The 13,538-nt window shown below is 46.1% G+C and overlaps 1 protein-coding gene and 2 long non-coding RNA genes across 3 annotated transcripts in view; 2 read left to right on the top strand and 1 right to left on the bottom strand.

The window, feature by feature from the left end:
* Window positions 1-13,538, bottom strand: part of SLC14A2 (solute carrier family 14 member 2) — a 481,158-nt gene that overhangs the window by 17,672 nt on the left and 449,948 nt on the right. The window lies entirely within an intron of this gene.
* The window catches only part of LOC116271474, a 96,921-nt gene that overhangs the window by 69,466 nt on the left and 13,917 nt on the right, over window positions 1-13,538 (top strand). The window lies entirely within an intron of this gene.
* LOC103879706 lies at window positions 7,111-11,260 on the top strand. The gene is made up of 2 exons (XR_640459.4): window positions 7,111-8,955; window positions 10,695-11,260. It is a non-coding gene; the product is annotated as an uncharacterized LOC103879706 (long non-coding RNA).

Here is a 13,538-nt window from a genome sequence, read left to right as displayed (position 1 = left end):
CACTGGCATGAGCAGGTGGTAGCCAGCGTCTTGGACTTCATCTGTGGCAGGGAGTCCCAAAGCTGCCTGCATGTTAGAATCACCCAGGTGCTTTAAAAAAAATGCCTGAACTCCACCCCAGACCAGTTTTTAAAAATTAACGTTTTGAATGCCCATGGTATTTAAAAGATGGCTCCAATATGCAGCTTGGGCTGAGAACTGACATCGGTTCTTGCTACTCAAAGTGTGGTCCCTGGACCAGCAGCATTAGCATCATCTGCCTGGGAGCTTGCTAGAAGTGCCGAATCTGAGGCTTTAACCAAGACTGATGGAATCAGGATCTGTATTTTAACAAGATCCACCGGGAGAATTCTGTGCTTATTAAAGTTTTACCAATACCAATTTATAGGGAGCTAGGAGTCCTGAGTCTGTGATCACCTACAAGAAGCTCTCTGCTGTACCTTATTATCTTCAATTTTCACACTATCAGGAGAGCAGAGCACTCTTACCGCTTGGGCTAGGGTTTCTCAGTGTGTGGATCAAGAACTGACAGCACTGAATTACCTTGGTGTCTTGTTAAAGTGCATGCTCCTAGCCTCACCCCCAGGTCTCATAATTGGAGAATCTGGTGATCCTGGGGGGTATGCAGTTTTAACTTGCTCTGCTTCGGGCTCCAGTACACACTAGAGTTAGATGGTCCAGCAGCTGCTTGGAACAGTAGAAAACATTCACACTGTTACATCTGTACACTTTCTGGGTTGACGCACTTGGCCCTTTCAGTAGTGCCTTGAACAGAAGGGGCACTATACATTATCACTAAAAGGAGGAAAATGGAGGCTCAGAGTGATTTCTTTAGCATCCTATAAATGGCGAGTCACGTGACTCAGCTCCTAATCCTTTTCTCTGCATTTTTGCTACTCAGAGTCTGGTTTGTGGACCAGGGAGCTTGCTTGGAATTCAGAGTCTCAGGCCCCACCCCAGAACTACTCAATTTGAATTGGCTTTTAACAAGATCCCCAGCTGATTCATGGGCATACGAAAGCTGGAAAGCACTGGGGTAGCTCCCACTGCTTACGTAGAAACAACTTTGGCAAAGCTCAGAACAGAGCAGGGCCAACAACTAGAGAGTCTGTGGTGCATGCATGATTAAGGAAAGCAGGTCTTGTCTACACTTTTTTTTTTTTTTCCTAAGACGGAGTCTTGTCACCTAGGCTGGAGTGCAGTGGCACAATGTCAACTCACTGCAACCTCTGCCTGCCGGGTTCAGGCAATTCCCTGCCTCAGCCTTCCAAGTAGCTGGGATTACAGGTGCCCGCCACCACGCCTGGCTAATTTTTGTATTTTTAGTAGAGACAGGGTTTCACCGTCTTGGCCAGGCTGGTCTTGAACTCCTGACCTCGTGATCTACCTGTCTGGGGTTCCCAAAGTGCTGGGAGTACAGGCGTGAGCTACAGTGCCCGGCCTTGTCTATATTTTCATGCTGAAAGTTAACACACCTGATCACGTCCCTTCCCTCTGGCTCAGGATAGAGAAGCAGCTACTGTTTCAGCATCCTGTCCAGGGGTCAGTGTTGAGCTATAACTCCCGAGGCTGAGAAGTGCCCCTCTACTCTGCACTTCAGAGACACCTGGAGTGTCAACTTGTCCTGGGATGCCTGTGCAGGCAGGGTTCATGCAGGATGAGAACTGAGGGGTATCATTGCATCACCTGACCAAGCAGGGCATTCTCCCATAGTGCCATTCCCCAGAGCACATCTGCCAGATTGGGAAGGCACCTCTGCCTGTCCACTGCTTCTTGTTCCTCATATGCCAAGTGTCTACTACCCCAGTTATCCCCTTGGTAATCCTAGTTTGACCTTAGAATCATAAACTCAGAACTGAATGGGAGTTTCTTTTTTTTTTTTTTGAGACGGAGTCTCGCTCTGTCGCCCAGGCTGGAGTGCAGTGGCGCGATCTCGGCTCACTGCAAGCTCCACCTCCCGGGCTCACGCCATTCTCCCGCCTCAGCCTCCGAGTAGCTGGGACTACAGGCGCCCGCCACCACGCCCGGCTAGTTTTTTGTATTTTTAGTAGAGACGGGGTTTCACCATGTTAGCCAGGATGGTCTCGATCTCCTGACCTCGTGATCCACCCGCCTCGGCCTCCCAAAGTGCTGGGATTACAGGCTTGAGCCACCGCGCCCGGCCGAATGGGAGTTTCAAGATCACAGTTCACCTTCCTCGTTCAGAGAAATTAACTCACCCAAATCATACAGTTCATAATCATGGCAAAGCTAGGAATTGCACTTGGGTCTCTCAGTTCCTAATTCACTGCTCTTTCCACCCTGAGGCTGCATTATATTGAATGGCACAGACCTGTTTGGTGCAAGAAAGGAGTTTTCCTTTTAGTCTAGGGCCTGAACCTGGATATCGGAGGGCATGACAGACATCATTTACTAACCAGTGTTACTCTTCATATATCCAAAGAGGATTTAATGAAAATAAGGCAACATCTACCTGGAAAGTTATTGGTTGTTAAGATACTCCAGATTTGTCCACTGAGGAGTCAGCCATAGTAACACAGGTGGAGAGTGCTGAGCTTGCTGGTGGAAGATCTTTGGGTGGGTGGGTGGGTGGGTAGGTGATTGCCCTGGCAGAGCTGACAGATGGCTACAGAAGGCCAGTGGCTCAGCCTTCACTCCCTGATTCTTCACAGTTAGCAGCCCAGATTCTGCGCTATGTGTTCCCAGAGTTGATGGCCCAGCTGCAAAAATCAAAAACAAAAAGTACCTTTCTCACGTGGCCAAGACTGGAGTGCTGGGCTATAGACCAGCTAGGGAGGGCAGCAGCTCCTCACGATGTGGCAGCCAAGAGTTGAGAATGGGAGAGGGGAACAGATGCCACAAAGAAGATTAGAGATAAAATAGCAAACTTCTCAAGGCTGTGCAAACACTTACAGTGAAGGTGACAGCAATTTACCACTGGCCTCTGGGACAAATTCTTAGGACTTTCATCATGGATAAAGACACTTTCAAGAATATTATGAACATGTCTATCACATGTTTAGAAATGAGATGTGCCATTGGTGAGGTGGGGAGAAAAGAAAACAATAACGCTGGCTGGGAACCAAAGTCACTAATGTCTGCATAGTGTTTTGCAAGTCACATCATCTCATTCACAGTTTCCTCAATGGCAGGCATGAAATTCTCCCAGAAAGAAATATACAGACCCTGTAGGGTTGACCTTGCAAACCCAAACTGTAAATGATGACAGATATCTCAGGGGTACCTGCCATTTCTTTCTCATATTGTTATGGAGATGAGATAATGCTTACAAAATGCTCTGGAAAATAACTGCGGTGTTCACACATTAGGCATCTCCTGAGGGAGGACACATTCCTCTGATGGAACTAGGCCCCTCTGCTCCAGGCAAGATAGTTCCTTATCCTTAGGTCACACCTGGCATTTTACACCTACCTGCACTGCCTCTTACCTTGCTAAGAGTTAATTACGTGTTCTTGACTATCACCTTTATATTATGGTGAGATCTTTGACAGCCAGGATTATGCCATTTTACCTTGGTCCCCCACTAACTATCATGAATCTGGTATACTGTTGGTACTCAGAAGTGTTTGTTGAACATATTAGCGAGCGATAATTATCCTATGACATTTTAATATTTTTTTGAGACAGGGTCTTGCTTTGTTGTCCAGGCTGGAGTGCAATGGTCCAATCATAACTCACTGCAGCCTAAAACTCCTGAACTTGAGTGATCCTCTCACCTTAGCCTCCTGAATAGTTGGGACTACAAGCATGCCTCACCATGCATAGCTAATTATTATTATTATTATTGTTGTTGTTAGTTTTTGGTAGAGCCAGGGTCTCATCATGTTGACCAGTCTGGTCTCCAACTCCTGGGCTCAAGTGATCCTCCTGCCTTGGCCTCCCAAAGTGCCAGGATTACAGGCATGAGCCACAACATCCAGCCTGCATTTTAATTTCTGAATAGCATAATGGACAAAGTCATTAGATATTTCAGGGTATAAACAAATTAAAAAAAATGTATCTTAGGGTAAATGTTAAATGTTTGATAGACATTGAAATACAGATGAGAGTCCTTCATAGGCTAAAAAAAGTTATAGCTGAATTGTGTACGATTTTGGAAATTGCAGGGCAAGGACTGATTATTTCTAGTGTTATTTGGATAAAAGAGTAGAAGTTTATAGATGGTGATATAATGGTTGGTTATTTATGATCAACTAACCAGAAACCTAGGAGCTCTGAAAGAGTCGCTAGAAGAACTCAATTAATAAAAGACAAGAAAATAGGCTATTGAAGATGGGGATCTGGCTCCCTGTGATTTATTTTGGTTGCTAAGATATTACATAGGTCCATTCCATCTGGCTGTGAAACCCTAAGCTCTTTGAGGTGGGACTGGGCATTCTATAGCTCAAGAGTAAATTTTGTTTACAGTAAGCACTCAATAATTGCCTTAATCACTTTTTTCACTCCCCTCCCCACCTCCAATACCATGGCGCACATAGAAAATAGTATTTGTACAGCATGGTGCAGTAAATGGATGATGTTTATGGCCAGAGGGCCTGGGCCCAGGAACTCTGCCACAGTACCTGGCTGCTTGGAGGTCAGGGGTAGCTCTCTTGAGCAGTTACACACATGTCCTGGAAAAGCTGTTGGGTGAGCCTCGGAAGCTGAGTTAACTCCTCAGCATGCCTGCCTGGTGTAGGGGCTGCTGCTCTCCTCTCCTCTAACTAGCCTTATTAAGTGTCCAGGTGCATGTAGCTCCACCCTGGGGGCCATTCAGGACTGTTCCAGGGGCACGGTCCCTGCCCTCGAGGATTGCCATCATCCTGTGTTTTAACAGGCAGGAGGCCAATGGTACTTTCTTCTCATTGACTCAGGGAAGGAAAGAACAGTTATGAGCCATGATGGTTTGCTCAGGAACACTTTCCTTGGGAGAAGTGATCCTGAAGTACTCGTGCCTCTGACTCATGCCAACTGTTCAAATATCAGTGGTTAAAAAAAAAAAAAAGATTTCATAGAAGCGCCCACTGGTGAAATAAAGTTATAACACTTATTACAATTTCTTTGAGAGGAACAAAATAAACCTAAATCATATGTGACTTCTTTCATAGGGGAAATAATAATCTACCCTTTTTCTGAAAAATCGACCTTTACCCAAACAGGTCCATGCGTCTACACTTTTTGTGAGTTGCCTTTCTCAGAGTTTTTTTTTTTTTTTTTTTTTTTTGAGTTGGAGTTTCGCTGTGTCACCCAGGCTGGAGTGCAGTGGCACGATCTCGGCTCACTGCAACTTCCACCTTCCGGGTTCAAGCAATTCTCCTGTCTCAGCCTCCCAAGTAGCTGGGACTACAGCTGTGTGCCACCACACCGGCTAATTTTTACATTTTTAGTAGAGACAGGGTTTCACCATATTGGTTAGGCTGGTCTCGAACTCCTGACCTCAGGTGATCTGCCCACCTCTGCCTCCCAAAGTGCTAGGATTACAGGTGTGAGCCACTGCACCCAGCCCTTTCTCAGGTTTTGAACAGGATTTACTCTCTCCTGGGGGCGAATCGATGTTGTCTATTTTTCAGTAGCAATGTCCAACATAAGGAGCATAAGAAGCTACCATCAAGACCTACTTGCCATCCCTCCCCAGCCTCCTGGGCCTTCCAGCTTCCTGATCTGTTGTTTGTGGACAAACCCACACATCGCAAGGCAATTTCCTGGCTGCAATACCAGAACCACTTTCTTTGAAGTGACACATCATATATAATTTGATCTTTTTTTTTTTCTCTACAACCAGTTCTATGCTTTGACTGACTATGCTTTGGCCACAGTTCGGATAAATGTTTCCCCACATGGAAGTTGAGCTTTGCACTAAGACTTGTAATTTCTCTGGCTATTCTCTGTGTGTGTGATATGGATACTTGTGGGTGGTAAGTGGGGTGGTACCTTTTTCTGTGAAGTTGTATTTAGTAGAAATTTTCAAAGATCATTCTCTAAACTCTCTAAGGCATTGGATGTTAGAATTGGAAAAGGCTTTGAGATGATCTTGTCCAGCTCTCCCATTTTACAGATTTGGAAACTGAGGCCACAAGAAATGGGATGACTTCCCCTAGGCTACACAGCTATTGGCAGAGCTGAGCATAGATAAGACATAGGTCTCTCTTCTCTCGTATCTTGTAGTCTAAGATTTATTTCCGTAAACCTTACTCCCCATTAGGGGTTTAGTTTGAATTTCTTTCTTTCTTTTGTTTTTTTGAGACAGAGTCTCGCTCTGTCACCCAGGCTGGAGTGCAGTGGCATGTTCTCAGCTCACTGTAACCTCTGCCTCCTGGGTTCAAGCAATTCTGCTGTCTCACCCTCCTGAGTAGCTGGGACTACAGGTGCATGCCACCACTCCCGGCTTTTTTTTTTTTTTTTTTGTATTTTTAGTAGAGACGGGGTTTCATGGTGTTAGCTAGGATGGTCTTGATCTCCTGACCTCAGGTGGTCCACCCGCCTCTGCCTCCCAAGGTGCTGGGATTACAGGCGTGAGCCATCATGCCCAGCCTAGTTAAAATCTTTCAATTCAACTCTGCTTTGGAATGTAATGGCCAAAGTAGGTATTCTAGAATCAATTTCTCTTTAAACCGTGGCTTCCTTTCCTCAAGAAAAACCCCAGTCTTCCTGAGACTTCCTATCTGGACCAGGAGGTGGGATGAGAGATGCATGTAAGGAAGAGGAAGACCAGGTCCATGGGAACACTTGGAGATAAATTACTTGGAAGCCTCAACTTCTTACTCCATTAGCCAATTTTTTATTTTTAAGAAGGTGGGGGTATAAGTCACTGTTACCTTGAAAGAAGTGAGACTCATCCTTATAGCAAATGCTTTAAACTTTCTCTTCTCCTTCCCACGCAGCTCACTTGTTGGCCAACGGACTAGCCTAAATTTCGTTTCTTTCAGTGTCTTTGGCTCATTCCGTGGGGAAGATGTTAATTAGCATAAATGAGTTGATGCCTTATTGAACCTCGTGATACCTGATGATAAAGCCTCATAAATGAAGTTAAAGAGAGTACAAAGGTCAGAGCACCCCATCTCTAACTGCGGGACACCTGACTGATTTTTCTCCAGAATGTCTTTGCACTCTTCTCACTGTTCCTACCCTGGCCCACACCCTCAGAATGGCATGTCTATATCATCAGTTTCCCTAATCTTCCCTCTTTCAATCCATTCTAAACTTCAGCAGCTAGACCATATTATTATGTCACTCTCTTACTCAGTAACCTACATGGCTCCCTATTGCCAAAAGTATTATGCTCAAATTCCTCTGCCTGGCTTTCCTGATGTTCTTACAACAACTTCATCCTCAAGCCTCACCCGTTTCTTTCCCAATGCACACCGTGCCAAGGTGTTCTGGCCTTATCACTAGCCCTCTGTGCTCCCTCCATGCCTCTTCTTGCCTAAGTTCTATCCATCTTTCAAGGTCTGCTTTGTGTTCTACTTCCTCCATGAAGCCATCCTTGGCTTATTTGGTCATATGGGTGATTCCAGCCCTTGAATTCCCATTGTACTTGCAGAGGGTACTCTACGCTACATCTTTTGAAGTTGGGGCTGCAGTGGAGTTTCCTATTGATAGTTACAATGCACATAACCAGTATTCAGTACATACATTCCAATCTAATGAAACTATTTGGAATTAGCAATTCCGTGTAACCAAGTGTCCTTTGAGTTTGAGCACTGGCAGAAGGAAACTGAGGCCCAGAGATAAGTAGCATACCTGAGGCCACACCTGGTCAGTTAGGAAGCAAGGTTTCGACCTCCTGGTTTTGGATTCTTTAGTCCTGCAATGTAGGTGTTTTACAGACAGTTGGAGCCTTCTCAAATGATATCAATGGATTTTCAACTTTTTAAATTAAAAAAATTAAGAATTATTTTGTATCTCAAAAGGAGTTACAAAAATTACCAAAAATAATGAACACTGGTGTGTCATCACAATCGCAATACCCCCTGAAAGGCCATAGAAAGTTTAAAGTTCTTCTCTTTCATACTCCCTTTCTCCACATGCTCTTCTATGCCTTCTTCTTCACCACCTATGGCAGACATAGCTATGCAGAAGGTATGGCAACCTATGGCAGACATAGCTAATTGACCCCAGCACTCTTTCCCTATAAGTCTAGATACAGCCTCAGAATCCTTCTCAACACAATGATCTTGAAAGCCAGTACCAATCAGGCACTTTAGAGTAAATGTATTTTTCCCTCTAGCCACACAGAAAGGTGTGGACATTGCATACATTTCAGAGAAGGGGTCCGACGAGGCCAGGGTGGTGATAGTAGGTAGAGGCCTGGCACGACCTACCACATCTGGGCACATCCACACCTCACAGGATTGCTTTCTCTCACCAAGTTCACCAAGGCTTATATTCTTTGGTGCTGGTTTTGGAGGATATCACATACTTTACAAGGCTGTCCATTCTCTGATAAGAGAACTTCAATATCCTGGAATGTTGTTCCTTATGGCATGGCTATTTGTCTTCCAGACACATCCGCTGTCAGTGGTTGCACAGAATAGGTCTACAGTAATCTGAGTGTGTAGAAGAGGGACAGGAGACAGGTTGTTAGGAGCTGGGATGTTAAGATGTTTGTGGACACTGGAGAACCCAGTTCTATTGGTGTTTCTGAGGAAGGGGTACAGGACCTGAGGAGAGAGGCCAAGGAGCCTGGAGCAGAAGCATCTTCCCTGGAAGCTGCAGGTAATGAATCGTGGGCAGAAGGTATTCACTTCTATCTCATTAGCCAGAGGTGACATCCCAGAGGCCCAACTTGGCACAGTGCTGCCCTGGAAATCAAACTGATGTCACAGCCATGGGTCATAGAGTCATGGAAAGGATGACAAATAATGAGATGGCTCATCCAGTGGGCGTGTGTGGTGGTGAGGGATTTGAGGGCTGATGGATGAGCCTGGTTTCAGCAGCAGGTGAGCAGATGAGCAGGTGAGCAGGAAGTACTCAGGGTTATGAGTTAGGACACTTGGACTTTTGTCCAGCCTCATTTACCACCTGGACAAGTGTCTGGACAAGCCGTGGTTTCCTCATCTATAAAATAAGAGGTTTGAACTATAAATATTTAAAGGCCTATCCAGCTTGAAGCTTCCAAAATATACATTGTCTCTGGCATTCTTAGTAAGGTTCCCACCCCAGGACTGTCTTCCGCAGATGCAGTTCAACAGAAGGAAGAAACAGAACAAGACCAGCCTTTCTTTCTTCTCTTCCTTTGAAGAGTTAAGTGGTCTTGTTGGCTAGGACGTGTGCCTGGTTCAGCTCTCCCTTCCAGGACCTCTTACCTGGGCTCCTTTTGATTTCCTGCATGCAGTGGGAGGAATCTAGACCACTGGGACTAGAAAGCAGCAGCTTCCTTCTGATTGGGCGGCGTCTCTGGTCCTCAACTCCAGGTGCTGTGACTTCTCCTAAACACCAACCTCTTCACCTCCCTGAGCCCTCCAGGTCATCCTCTGGCTGACTTGCTATAAATTCACTAGCTTGCATTCCTTGAACTTGTGCCTGGCACACGTCTGCCAGTTGAGGAAGGGTACTATGGAGGACCGGGGAGAAGAAAGACAAATGCCCCTTCTCACAAATGCTCACCCATGTCCCCCCAGCCTTCCTGCCAAAAGACTATTTCCTAAACTCCCTGGGGAGGACTAGCTTCAGCTACCATAGTTCCCCCAACCTGGTTGGATCAGGTAGGTTCTCTTTAAAGAGGCAGAGCTGGGGACTGTCTGGTAGCTTCTCTCTTGTCCCATAGGTTACCTCCCAGTTGCACCTCTCATTAGAATTCTCGCTCCAGCATTTGCCTTTAAAGCAATTATTTAAGTGTTATCTCCTCAGGGGGCCAATTTGCCTTCCCACCTCAATAAACTCCCTTAATTCCCCATAGGGGCAGGGCACAGGGGAACAGTATTGCCATCAGCATCTGAATGGAAATTTCTGCACAGCCGATACTAGATGCTGCCTTTCTAGTTCTATGGAAATTTTCAGACCTTTCTTCCTTCTGATTCCTGCTGACTGGGGTCCTGGGGACCTGGAGGCTTACTGCCGGACCCTCTCAGAGCAAGAAGGGTGTGATGAACCCCCACCAGCAGGAAGAACTCTGAGATCTGTATATTAGGGAGCTGGCCATTGCAAGTCCCAGGAGGCCATAGGGTCTGGGGGCCTGGAGTTTGGGGAGGGGGCCCAATCCAAACATGTTTTGTTTGGCTTTGTGAGTATGATGGGTCATGCATCAACCCCCAAGCTTTTGCCCTCCCCACTCCACATACACACACTCAGTGGTGGGGTGTGAGGCAGTCTACCCAGGTTCCTAACACTGAGGAAATTAGCTACACCTGAGTAGACAAACTCCGCCGCTGACGTCAAAGGCCCCCTTCCCACGTGCCAGGCGTTTTGGAACGGTTAAAGAGGGGTCCTAATTACAGAGGGCCTTCTGAGGAAGGAAAGCAAACAAAGGGGGTGGGAGGAGCCCAGCAGGCCCCGACATTCCAGGGAGAGGTGGGGAATGGTGTGGAGGGGAGGTCGGTCGCCTGCATAGGGGCCTGTCCTTGTGTTGCTAGTTCAGGGCCCATGGCTATCTGCTGGCAACACGGAGCCTTCACGTTTTTCTTGTCCCTGCTGGCTGGCCTATTGGCTCAGCCCTCACTGCTGTCCCTTGTTCTCTTGCCCTGGCTTCTCCTAAGGGCTCCTGAACTTCTTGAGATGAGCTCACTCCAGCTACCTAAGCATCCACCTACTCCAGACATAACAGGGAGCCACCTGTGAACAATATGTCATTAATTTGAAAAGACAGGAAATGATGACCTTAAGAAGGCTTTCAGGAAGTTCATACACATTCCATTAGCCAAATGGAACTGTGGTTCTTCAAGATGTACTGAGTATCTGTCACACGCACTAGACTCAGGATGGGGCAATAAAGTGCTATCTTGGAAAGCAGAAGGCCGAGATGGAATCTTGTCCCCAACAGGTCCTACTAAAGACTGGAGCTCAGATACCAAGGGCTCTTCAAGAGATCAGTTTATGCCTACAGACTCTTTATTTGAAGGCTCAACTGGAATTCACTTGAGAACGCGGTTTTCTTCACAATGCTAGTGGCTTCCTTCAATTCTACGTTTTCAGCCTTACAGAGGGAGGAGGCCTGCATTGACCACCAGGAGCTAAACTTGAGGAGGTCAGATCCTCCAAGGGAAAGGGCCCAAGTCCGTGTGGAATAAATGCAAGCTGGAGCGGGAAGTTCTCCAAAGGGCTACTTACTTTGCTTCATTCTGCTCCAGCAGCCTGTGCAGTGGTAGAAGGGGGCTGGGAGGTCCTTGTTATCAATTTGCAGAGGATTAAAAAGGACTTGCCATTTTCTCACTTGTCCCCTTCTTGGGGTCTTGGAATTTCTAGTTCCACTTGGGGTAGAAGGGCTCCCTGTGGATTCTTTCGTTTTTCTCTGAATGACTAGAGACAGGAAAAACCAGGCAAGTAAAAAAAGTCTCACATAAAATGTGAATGCCTTTAAAGTTGCCAGATGAGACCATGGTTTATCGAGTAGAAATCATACCCATACTGAAACTGCCAGTGCCTGCCTGGTTTTAGATTAGAGCTGTCCTCAGGCCATCACAACCTTCATGACCCAAGAAAACTAAGCTCAGGCTCATACAGGAAAGCATGAACAAATGTTCCATGATGTTTGCACGCTGGTCTGATATAACCACAAACTCAGGCTGTGAAGACATAGTTTTCTGACAGGCAGATCTTAGAGGGTTGGCCAGAAAGAGAGTCCCTTCAGAGGGGAGAGTGATGGGAAGGAGAAAGTCAATGTGCGGTTGAAGAATGTTGGTCTCCAGCTTTTGTCCATGTAAGCAACCATGTTGAGCATTTTGGTAAAGTGGCCAAAGGGCTAACTGGTCAAGCTCTAGAAAAGTAGTAAAGGCACTTGTGGTATATTTTTGGTACACATGGTCTTCATGTTCTTACCCTTTTACCACCTCAGTGATAACTCCTCTTTATTCCTCCTTGGGAATTCAGGGTCATAGAATCACAGAAAGTTGGGAATTGGAAAAGAGAGGCTGCAGTGGTCATCTGGTCTGGTTAACCACCCAAAACAAGCATCTCCAACTGGCCTCCACACCCTGCTCCTGCACTATGAGGGCAGGAATCCTAGGACCTCACAGGACATTATCTCTCAAGCAACTTCCACTGTTAAAAAGCGCCCTTCTCCACTGATTCAAAGTCTGTTTGCTTATCACTCCCACCTAGTGCACTCCCTCTGTGCTCTGAAGAAACATTGAACACGTTGACTTCTCCCACAATCATTACCTAATACTGCAGACACACATAGCCCTAGCTCTTTCATCTCTTCTCCAAGCCAAACACAACCAGCTTCATCATCATCCTCCCCTGTGAGATGAGGGTGCTCCAGACCCCCATCCATCCAGCTTGGCCTCATCTTGCCATGCCCTCCTTTGCCAAAGATTCTCTCGAAATGTGCCACCCATTTTTCTTTGTACTCTTTCTTCCCTTTTCATCGAATCTGTTCTCAGAAATGGCTCCTTTGGCCTAAGATACAAATGATTGATCATGCTTACTGTGGTACCTTCTCAGGACTATTTACAGCTGAACAGATTCAAAGCCTTAAGTTGAAGGAATGGCTGGGAATACTTGGGCAGCAGGTAATGGAAAGATAGGGGATACAAGGGGACAGGGCACTGAAATCTTCCTGGAACCCTTAAAATCATGCCTAAAACACTTTTTAAGCAGAAAATTAGCCTGACAAGGTCAGGAACTCAAGACCAGCCTGGCCAACGTGCTGAAACCCCGTCTTTACTAAAAAGTACAAAAAAAAAAAAAAAATAGCTGGGCATGGTGGTGGGTGCCTGTAATGCCAGCTACTTGAGAGGCTGAGGCAGGAGAATCGCTTGAACCTGGCAGGTGGAGGCTGCAGTGAGCTGAGATCGCACCATTGCACTCCAGCCTGGGCAACAAGAACAAAACTCTGTCTCAAAAAAAAAAAAAAAAAAAAAAAAAGAGGTGGTGCTGTGACCTTCAGTGGGCTCAGGCAGTCTGCATCCTCATCTTCACCCTAGGTGAGACTACTCACCTGGCTGGGTATATTCCCATAAAATGAATTCCTTGCAGGCAGGAGCTGTTCTGATTCTTTCCTAATTTGTTGTCAATCCTGGGGCCTGAGTAACACAATAGTTCCTCACGCAATGTCTTCTGGGTGAATGAGTGAATAAGGTTAGGCCATGAGGCAGACAGAACTTCTCAGCTCATGAAAGTTGGCCAATGGCCCTGGGCAGGCTACACAGGGGCCCATCTGTGATGGATTAAGGGGAATGGGCAGAAGCTTGGGGCCAGGAGTTGTGAGAAGCTGTATCTGATTTCTGGAGCAAGAGGAGATAGAAAATTAAAAAAAAAATCATAAGCACACATGGAGATTCTATTTTAGCCCTCAAAGATTTTCTGAAACTAAAAACATGATTTTTAAGCTAAAAAAGTTCAACTTATCTGTTGAATTGAAGAAAAGAAAGGTTATTGTT

This window comes from Papio anubis, chromosome 19, assembly GCF_008728515.1.
Source record: "Papio anubis isolate 15944 chromosome 19, Panubis1.0, whole genome shotgun sequence".
In the NCBI taxonomy this organism is placed as follows: Eukaryota; Metazoa; Chordata; class Mammalia; order Primates; family Cercopithecidae; genus Papio; species Papio anubis.
This window is presented reverse-complemented; position numbering and strand designations above follow the sequence as displayed.